This window comes from Notothenia coriiceps, unplaced genomic scaffold, assembly GCF_000735185.1.
Source record: "Notothenia coriiceps isolate Sejong01 unplaced genomic scaffold, NC01 NC01_scaffold00029437, whole genome shotgun sequence".
Classification (NCBI taxonomy): domain Eukaryota; kingdom Metazoa; phylum Chordata; class Actinopteri; order Perciformes; family Nototheniidae; genus Notothenia; species Notothenia coriiceps.
In genome coordinates this window covers 40,144-48,489 of record NW_011362138.1, presented here as the reverse complement: position 1 = coordinate 48,489, position 8,346 = coordinate 40,144, and positions in this window count along the sequence as shown.

The window sequence follows — 8,346 nt, the reverse complement described above, 5'->3', positions numbered from 1 at the left end:
TGCTTTTATTCTCCTGTGTGCTCTTTTCTCCCTCCCGAGGCAAGCGTTTGCGGCCCACTGCTTTAAACAATGAATAATACTCTATATACTCATATGTAAAGGGATATGTGCAGCGCGCTGGTTCAATTATTGGGAAAAGGAACACGGACAGGCTGATCAGGGAGGCCGACGCGAAGCGGGAGGGATCTAGATCGGCATGGAAGTGGTTTTCGGGACCCCCAGACCACCCCCAATAGCAAAAATGGCACTTTCAGAGTGGCCTTTTATTGTGCTAGCCTAAGGCACACCCTGCTGCAATTAATCATGCTGTCTAATCAGCATGTTGATATGCCACACCTGTGAGGTGAGTATGGATTTATCTCGGCAAAGGAGGACAGTGCTCACTATAACAGATTTTTTCAGATTTGTGAACAATATTTGAGAGAAATGTTATTTTGGTATATAGAAAATGTTTTAGATCTTTGGTTCATCTCATGCAAAATGGGAGCAAGACAAAAGCTGTTGCATTTATATTTTTGTTCAGTGTAGGTATGGCCCTACCAATATATTGTTCAATATAGCTATGATATGGGCCGGGCCAAACCAGGCCCGCTTTTTTTTGCTTTTCCACTAGGGGTAGTTCCGGCTCAGGGCTACTTTTTCACCTTTTTTCTGGCCCTCCAAAATCGAGGTTCTTACCGGGCCAACAACCGGGCTGAATATGCTAAACTAGTGAGGTAAACACTCTCGACTGCTGAATGGTCAGAGAGAATCGCTGGTAAGGGGGCTAAAACTACAAAAACATGAACATATTTTACAGTGATTTAATGTAATACACGTATCAACATGATGCCGAAGTAACAACATATTGATACCGGTCTGCAGACAAGACGGCTGTGGATTGTACTTGTTTAACTTTTGTCTAGTTTCTGAACAGATATGAGGAGCTGTGTGCTCTGAGTGCTAACAGCTAACGGCTGATGTTTTGGTTTTGTGGTTCGCATTGAAGATGACGGCAGTTTTACGCAGTGTCGCTCCGCCAGCCGAACAGCCGATCGCCCCGCCTACACTGCATTTCTATAGTTACTACCCCGGTTCCTAAACTGTAATGGAAACGCAGCATAAAGTGAGCCTGGCCTACCAAGGCCTAACCATACCGTACTAAGCCGTGCTAGGTCCTGCAGAGGAAAAGCGCCATAAGTACATTAACTCCGGTACTGTAACTTGGAGATACTTGTACTTTACTTGAGTATTTCCTTGTTATGCTACTTTGTACTTCTACCCCACTACAATTCCGAGGTAACTTGTGTTCCTACATTCCACAAAATGTATTTAATACCTTTAGTTACTAGATCTGGATGAATGATGTAAAATATAATCAAGTGTTGAATCAGACTTTAGTTCCACCTGGAGTAAATTCACAAGCTACCCTGCAGTATACAAAGTCATTCAAACTAGCTGCACCTTTACCAGCTTTGATAACCTTTACTTGTAGTATTCCTAAACTCTGCTACTCTGAGCACTTTCTCCACTTCTGATTAAATGTATGTAAGACAACATATCTGTTGATGACTTGTTACTGTAACAGAAATACTTTCTTTAAAAACAACAGATGCTTTTCTTGATGCGGCTCGGCACTTCCATAATAAGGAGAAGAAAGAAAGAGGAGAAGTAGGTTTCGAGGACACACAAAGATGAATGAAGAACTCACACAATAAGCAGACCTGATCTGGCCCGATGTCACATTGAGGATAGCACTGCTCAGTAACACATGCTCGTCATCAAACAGAAATAGAATTTTAATCGGAAATTTCTGCTGTTTTTTCCGTTCCTGCTTTTGTGTGGGACTGCGAGAGTCTTCTTAACACCTCTGATGGATTAAAAGTATGTGTATTGGTGTGGATCCCAAGATGATCCCAGCCTCTCTAAATGCTAATGATGTGTGTAGGTGAGTGATCTAGAGAGCCCTGCTTTAGACCAGCAGGGAAGCACGAGGACTATAATTGACCTACAGCTATTAGGCCTTTCTCATTCACTGCAAAATAATCACAAGGACCAAGCAAGAGGTTGAATTTTTGTTTCCTATTTAGCAGATGTATAACCTGAGTAGACCTTACCTAAGCACCTCACAATATGCGTAATTTTTTACATTTTATTGGCACCCTCAGCTTGATTTGAACATAGAAAAGAATGGTTGGATTGGGTTTTATTTTGCAGTTCTCCATCAGTCCTATCTGTAATCACAACATTGTTCTTTGTAGATTGTAAATCTCTTATATTCACATAACTAAAAATATTGTGATGGGTTGTTAACTAATCTCCAGTTTAGACAAACTCATTTTAAGCGGAAACAAAGTAGAGCTGTAAAGTAATATACCTAACTTATTGTTATTCAGATCAACCAGGTGTAATATCCGTTTGTAAATGCTGTTGTTGAGGAGGGACAAAAGCTAGACTGAATTAGTTTTTCTGTATCTCTGTATTTGTTTCTTCCTGAAAATGTGCCACCAATAATCTTGGAGGTCTACTTTGGACTACATGGAAACACAAATGTTCTTAAATGTAATGTAATAAAAGTTGATTCAGATGCTGAATAAAAAAAGCCAATTAGTATCAACTTGAATCCTTTACAGGTGATGTTATATGAGATAGTGATAGCTTGAAGAGAGACAAGAGCCTTTCCTTGTATGCTCTAACGGATCAAATGATTGGTTTCAATCAACTTATTTTAACGATTACAATGATTAATCATCATGTTTTACATAAGGCGAGATTCAAAATATCTAGAATCCTACAATAGAGGATTATAGCGTACCTGTCAGTGAGTGCTGTAGTGTAATTTCCCTTTAAATAAAATGATAAATTGGAATGCAGTATGAAATGACCCCTCTGACGTGCTGTTTGTCTCTGGGTCCTGCTGAGGCTGTCCTATTGTGGACGTCTCTCCAGATACCTTTTCCTGGATCCGTCAATGATGCTGAAAAAGCTCAATGGTCACATCCTTTTCTCTTCTTCTCAGCAAGACATCTGTTCCTTCTCAGAGAACAGAGGTCTGTTCCGCTCCACTGCTGGTTCTGCTTTGATGCCGAGGACAGCACAAAAAACATATGATCCCCAAAACTCTCACAAATTGGTAGTAGGGAATTTGATGGAAAAAGCCTTTTCCCTGGTTTTGTGGGATACTCAGCTTCTCATCCCACAAATGCATGTTCCTCACAAATGTGGCACCATTTAAAAGGGAAATAAACAGGCTTGCCAACGGTATAAGATATATTGCCAATAATCATTACAACAAAGAAGTAATCTACCAAACGCACATTTTCTTACTTTTTGTCATAAGTTTATAATAATTTACCCGATGTCTTCTTCTTATCTTTCGTTTGGTAATATCAAAACCCCATGAACATGCAAGAGTTATGGAAGCATCAAACCAAAATACCAAACCTTATTTAAAACATGGATCCAGACAGGTCAATAGTTTAGAGTATACAAGATCTATTTATTACTGTCACTCTAACCCAATTTTGACCTATACAGTGCTCTTTATTGACAGCAAGAGAACAAGACTGAGGCAAAGCAGAGCAGGATGATCAGGTTCAGATCCCGAACGCAACACTACGACCGATTCTAACTGAATCCACGCAGCTCCACAATGATTTTCAGGCAGGAAGATATACAGCATACCAAAATCACGTCAGCCTAAAGAGCCAAATCAGTGAACCAGAGTGGTGGAGGAATTCTGAAAGCTGGGAATTAGTTAGCATTTAATCTACTTCTAGTGCCCTTTATCATACTCAATTGATTTTGGAATGTACGTCAGTAAACACCCCACTTGTGAATGTCTGAAGCCTTCATGTGTCATAAAAGCGGCAGATGCTAATTGGCTAATTATGACTACTAGGCGTCATCAGGCATTAGCCGCCTTTTGCTTAGCGGTGGTGATTTGCAGTCATGTGACCGTCATGTTGTCCGTTTATAGACAGCACAAAATGTACTTCTGCCGTTTGCATTTACACTTCAAAAATCATGAATGTGGAGATAATCCCGCTGAACAAAATGCGTAAGTATCATAAACGTGATGTTAATTTTCAGCAATATTCTAAAACCTAATATAAAAATCCCGGTGTTTTTTGTCGAGGGTACCCTTTAGATTTCCCAACCGATTTTAGCGCATTGTTAATATGAACATCTTTGACCTTCAAATGATCAAATGCTGCTCTCTGGGCTTTTCCACTGCAATGATGAGGCACAAGTAGACACATCATCACCACTAGAAGATGCCTGAAAAGTGCAAATACATTCGTCAATGGAGGTGGGGTCAGAATGTGGTGTGCAAAATCTAAGTGAAGGGGCTGCTGCCTATAATGGTGTGGAGAAAAGCTTCTCGGCACGCACTCACTTCTCACACAGCATCAGTCAAATTGCCAAAGTGAACCATGGCATCCTGTCTCAAATGGAGCAATCAAAAAATCATAACAGTTTAGTTTTTGTTGATATTATATACTTGTGAATACACTTGATGCAGCTTGATCACTTAGAAATTCACTGGACCACAAGCACTAGAGCCCTATATGCATTCTTTTTATTCTCACCAGAATTCATGAAAAGCATGATCATAATTATCCTAGCTAATAACATTACCTTTAACGGCCCGTCCACACGGTGGCGTGCGTTGAAGCTTCAACGCTTCTGCCCATTCACTTTGAATGGGGTGACGTTAGGCCTGTCACGATAAATAATTTTGTTGGACGATAAATGTTCCTGGAAATTATTGCGATAAACGATAATATTGTCGGCACCATTGTAAGACCATTTTAGACCACTGACATAATGATAATATATCATAATAATTCTAGTACATCCTTTCAAACAGAACTTTTTATTGAACATTCAACATTGCAAATGAAATGTGAAATAATATTAAAATATATAAATGATATATAATAAATAAAACAAATTAATTAAATTATAATAAATTAATTAAATCACACACAACCAAAAGACAATAAATAAATAGGGGTACCAGGCCGGAAACAGAGCTCGTCGTCGTCTCATATAGTGACGGTACTATATATAGAGTATAAAACGTCATATATAGAGGATAAGCTTAATATAGAATAAATAACCATAAAATATAATAAATAAAAAACTAAATAGAAATAGAGCCACCATTATCCTCAACAAGCAAAAAAAACACTCCTTAAAACAACAGTCAAGTGATACAGCCCACCCTGGGCGAAATGACCCAGAATTTCTCAACTAGGGCCCTATATCCAATCTGATATATTCGTAAGTTTTCGGAAAAGGAACGACCAACATTTTGCATGTCCTGTTTCGCGGTAGTCTATGGTTGTTTGTTATTTTTTTTTGTGTCTCTTGCTATCTTCTGTCGGGAAGGTGGGGGCTCTCCATCTCCAGCTGCCGTGTTTGCTACCAGCTGGGAAAACGGAATGGAGTGGTTGTGTTTTAGGTGTAGTTTAAAATGCGTGGTATTGCCTGCTTTTGTCGCTACCTTTTTTAAACAAATGCGACACACCGCCCGGCTCATTCAAGTCCGTAGGTTGGCCTCGTTGATTTGGCTTGAATCCAAAATACTGCCACACTGGAGAATCGAGATGTGTATGTTTTGTAACCAATTCCATTTCACTTTAAATTCCCCGCGAGTAAGTCACAGGTTGTCTCCCGCTTGTCGCTATATTATTAATTTGGCTGCTACGCTGCTGTACGTGCACACAGTGTCCTGACCTGGCTGTGTGTCAGCCCCGCCCCTCGCAGCGCGCATGGCCGGCAGCCACAGCTCCTCTGGCAGCCACAGCGCTCCTAGCTAAAATGCTGGTCACATCCTTATGTAAACAAACACGCATGTAAACGGCAATTTATCGAGCTCAGAAAAGTTATCGAGTCCATTTTTATTTATCGTACGATAAGTCAATTTATCGATTATCGCGACAGGCCTAGGTGACGTCACGCTTTGCCGAACTGCATTGTGGGAGCGTTGCTTCGCTTTGCTCGCTTCAAAAGTTGAGCAATGTTGAACTTTTGAAGCTTCGGCGGAAGCGTCAGCCAATCAAATCATATGCCAGTACAAGCTCTAGCCAATCAAACCGCGTGCTTGTGTGTCCGGGGCGGGAGATTCATGTCCATGGTTGTTGGTCTAGTTTCAGACAAGCTCACCGGCAAGCTTCAACGCACGCTGCCTTGTGGACGCTGCGTAACTCTGAGTTTCCTATGGCTTGATGAAAAACGGGGATGTCATATTTCTGTGGCAAAGCCAGAGAAACAGCAACAGAAAGATAAATGGCAAGAGGCACAGATTAGATAAAAGCACAGATAAAAGCACAGATTAGATAAAAGCAGTGATGTAAATCAATTTCCAGAAGTATAAAATTGGCATATTTCTTCAATTTATACGACAAACATTTCCTTCTCTTAGCAACCTCTGCCACAGCAACAGCGTTGTCACTCAGCACCAGAATAACAAAGGAGCCAGCTTGCAGGAACACACATTAGCTGGTCCTTACTCTTATTGTCACCACCTAGACATCGTGGCAACTCTCATCCCACCATAGACAGGCTGTTGGCTCCCTGCGCTCATCAAGCTGCTCTCCATCAGCAGCAGTTTTCAGGAAGAATGCTCTGATGATGCTGCTGTACACTTCCTGCTCAGCAGCATGCGGCACAGACACTGTTAAATGTTGTGTCTTGATTTGGATACTTCCCTTAGTACACTGTCATGTCTGTGTCTTTAAATACTTAGCAATATGTGAATTTCCTTTTTTGTTGTTTTCAATGCCATATGGTGGCTTTGCCCATATACAGTCTATGCTTTGCCCTCACCGGAAGTGAGGATTGCTGCTGTTAACTAGCTAGCTAGCTGGCTGGCAACAACAGTTAGCAGTACCAAATAATTACAAACTGCTCTATTAACCCTGCCTACTCAATTCACAAACTCTTCTTTTCAACATGGTATAGTAGTACTGTATGTTACTTAAACAGGGAGAAGAAAAAAAACACATGCATAACATTCATTGCTTTAGTGCTGTCTTGACTGGAGCAATACTTGCGGCTGGTTGGGTAACTTCCTATACGCAGCAAGATGGCGGTCATTAAGAGGGTTGGGATTCCAGAGTTCCACACTTTAGTTTTTGACCGTTATGCACCATCTGAGTACTTGAAGTGCATGTTGACATGCTTGGCATTGAGACATATTATGATCGATGATATGATACAGATCATTGCAGTACATAATTACGCACATTGAGACAAATAGACAATATATAAGTACAGTCCATTTATAATTTACGAAGCATTAGAGACTGTCTATATAGTGGAGCCTTTAAAGAGCAACTTGCAGGTTGTTTTTTTTACTACATTTATGCTTAACCTTGCCTGAAAATTACAAATGTTAATGCAGGATTTTATATGTTTTACAAGACATAAGGGCAGGAATTCAGAGGAAAAGGAGCCGTTTTGAGCTCTGCTACTAAAAACTGCTTTTTTTTAACGTCATACGTCAAACGCGTCATATTACGTCACATGGGGAAGTTAACTTTCTCGGACTCGTTCTCTGCCCAATCCGCGGTAGTAGTTTGTAGTTGGTTTGAGCGGTTGTGATTTAGTGAGCTGGTATTTTTTCGGTAATTTTACATTGCATTTCACCATTTGTAATCATGGTGAGCTTGTGTTTGTGCAGGTTGCACAAACTCAAGCCTGTCAGGGCATCGAGTCTACAGTTTCCCTCACGGGAAAAGGACCGGAGCTAGCGTTCGTTCCTGGGTGCGTTGTGCATCCACCTCCCTGCAGCACATACGCCGTCTCCACAGCTTTATCAAGAAACCGTATTACATCTCTCTCCCCCCCTTCGCTGCTTCTCTCTCCCCCTCCGGTACACGGCACCGTAAGACGTAGTGTGGAGTTGCATTAGGTAACGCTGTGGTGGCTGTACTGCTCCAGCCGTCTCCTTTGTGTTTGTTTGTTTCCCCCTGTCTGTGTTTGTGTGGGCGTGGTGGCTGTCACTCCTGGCTCCCGGCTCAACCTCCACTCACCTGCTGCAATCAGCACCCTCCCCGACTACACACCTGCTTTCCTTCAAGGCATTTACAACGGCATATCAACGGAGGCTCCACAACCTTTCTCCGCCAGATCGTCAAGTATCAGCAAGCCGTATCTCGCGTCTCCCCTCCGGTACACAGCACCGTAGTGTGTGGAGTTGCATTAGGTAATGCGAGATACGGCTGATACTTGCGCATTAGTTTCTGTTATGGATCAGTATCAACAGTCCTGCCAGTAACGTTACTATATTATCAATACTACTTTAGTTATAGCCTGATATATGATTGCTAACTTTACAATGTTGTGATGTGACTG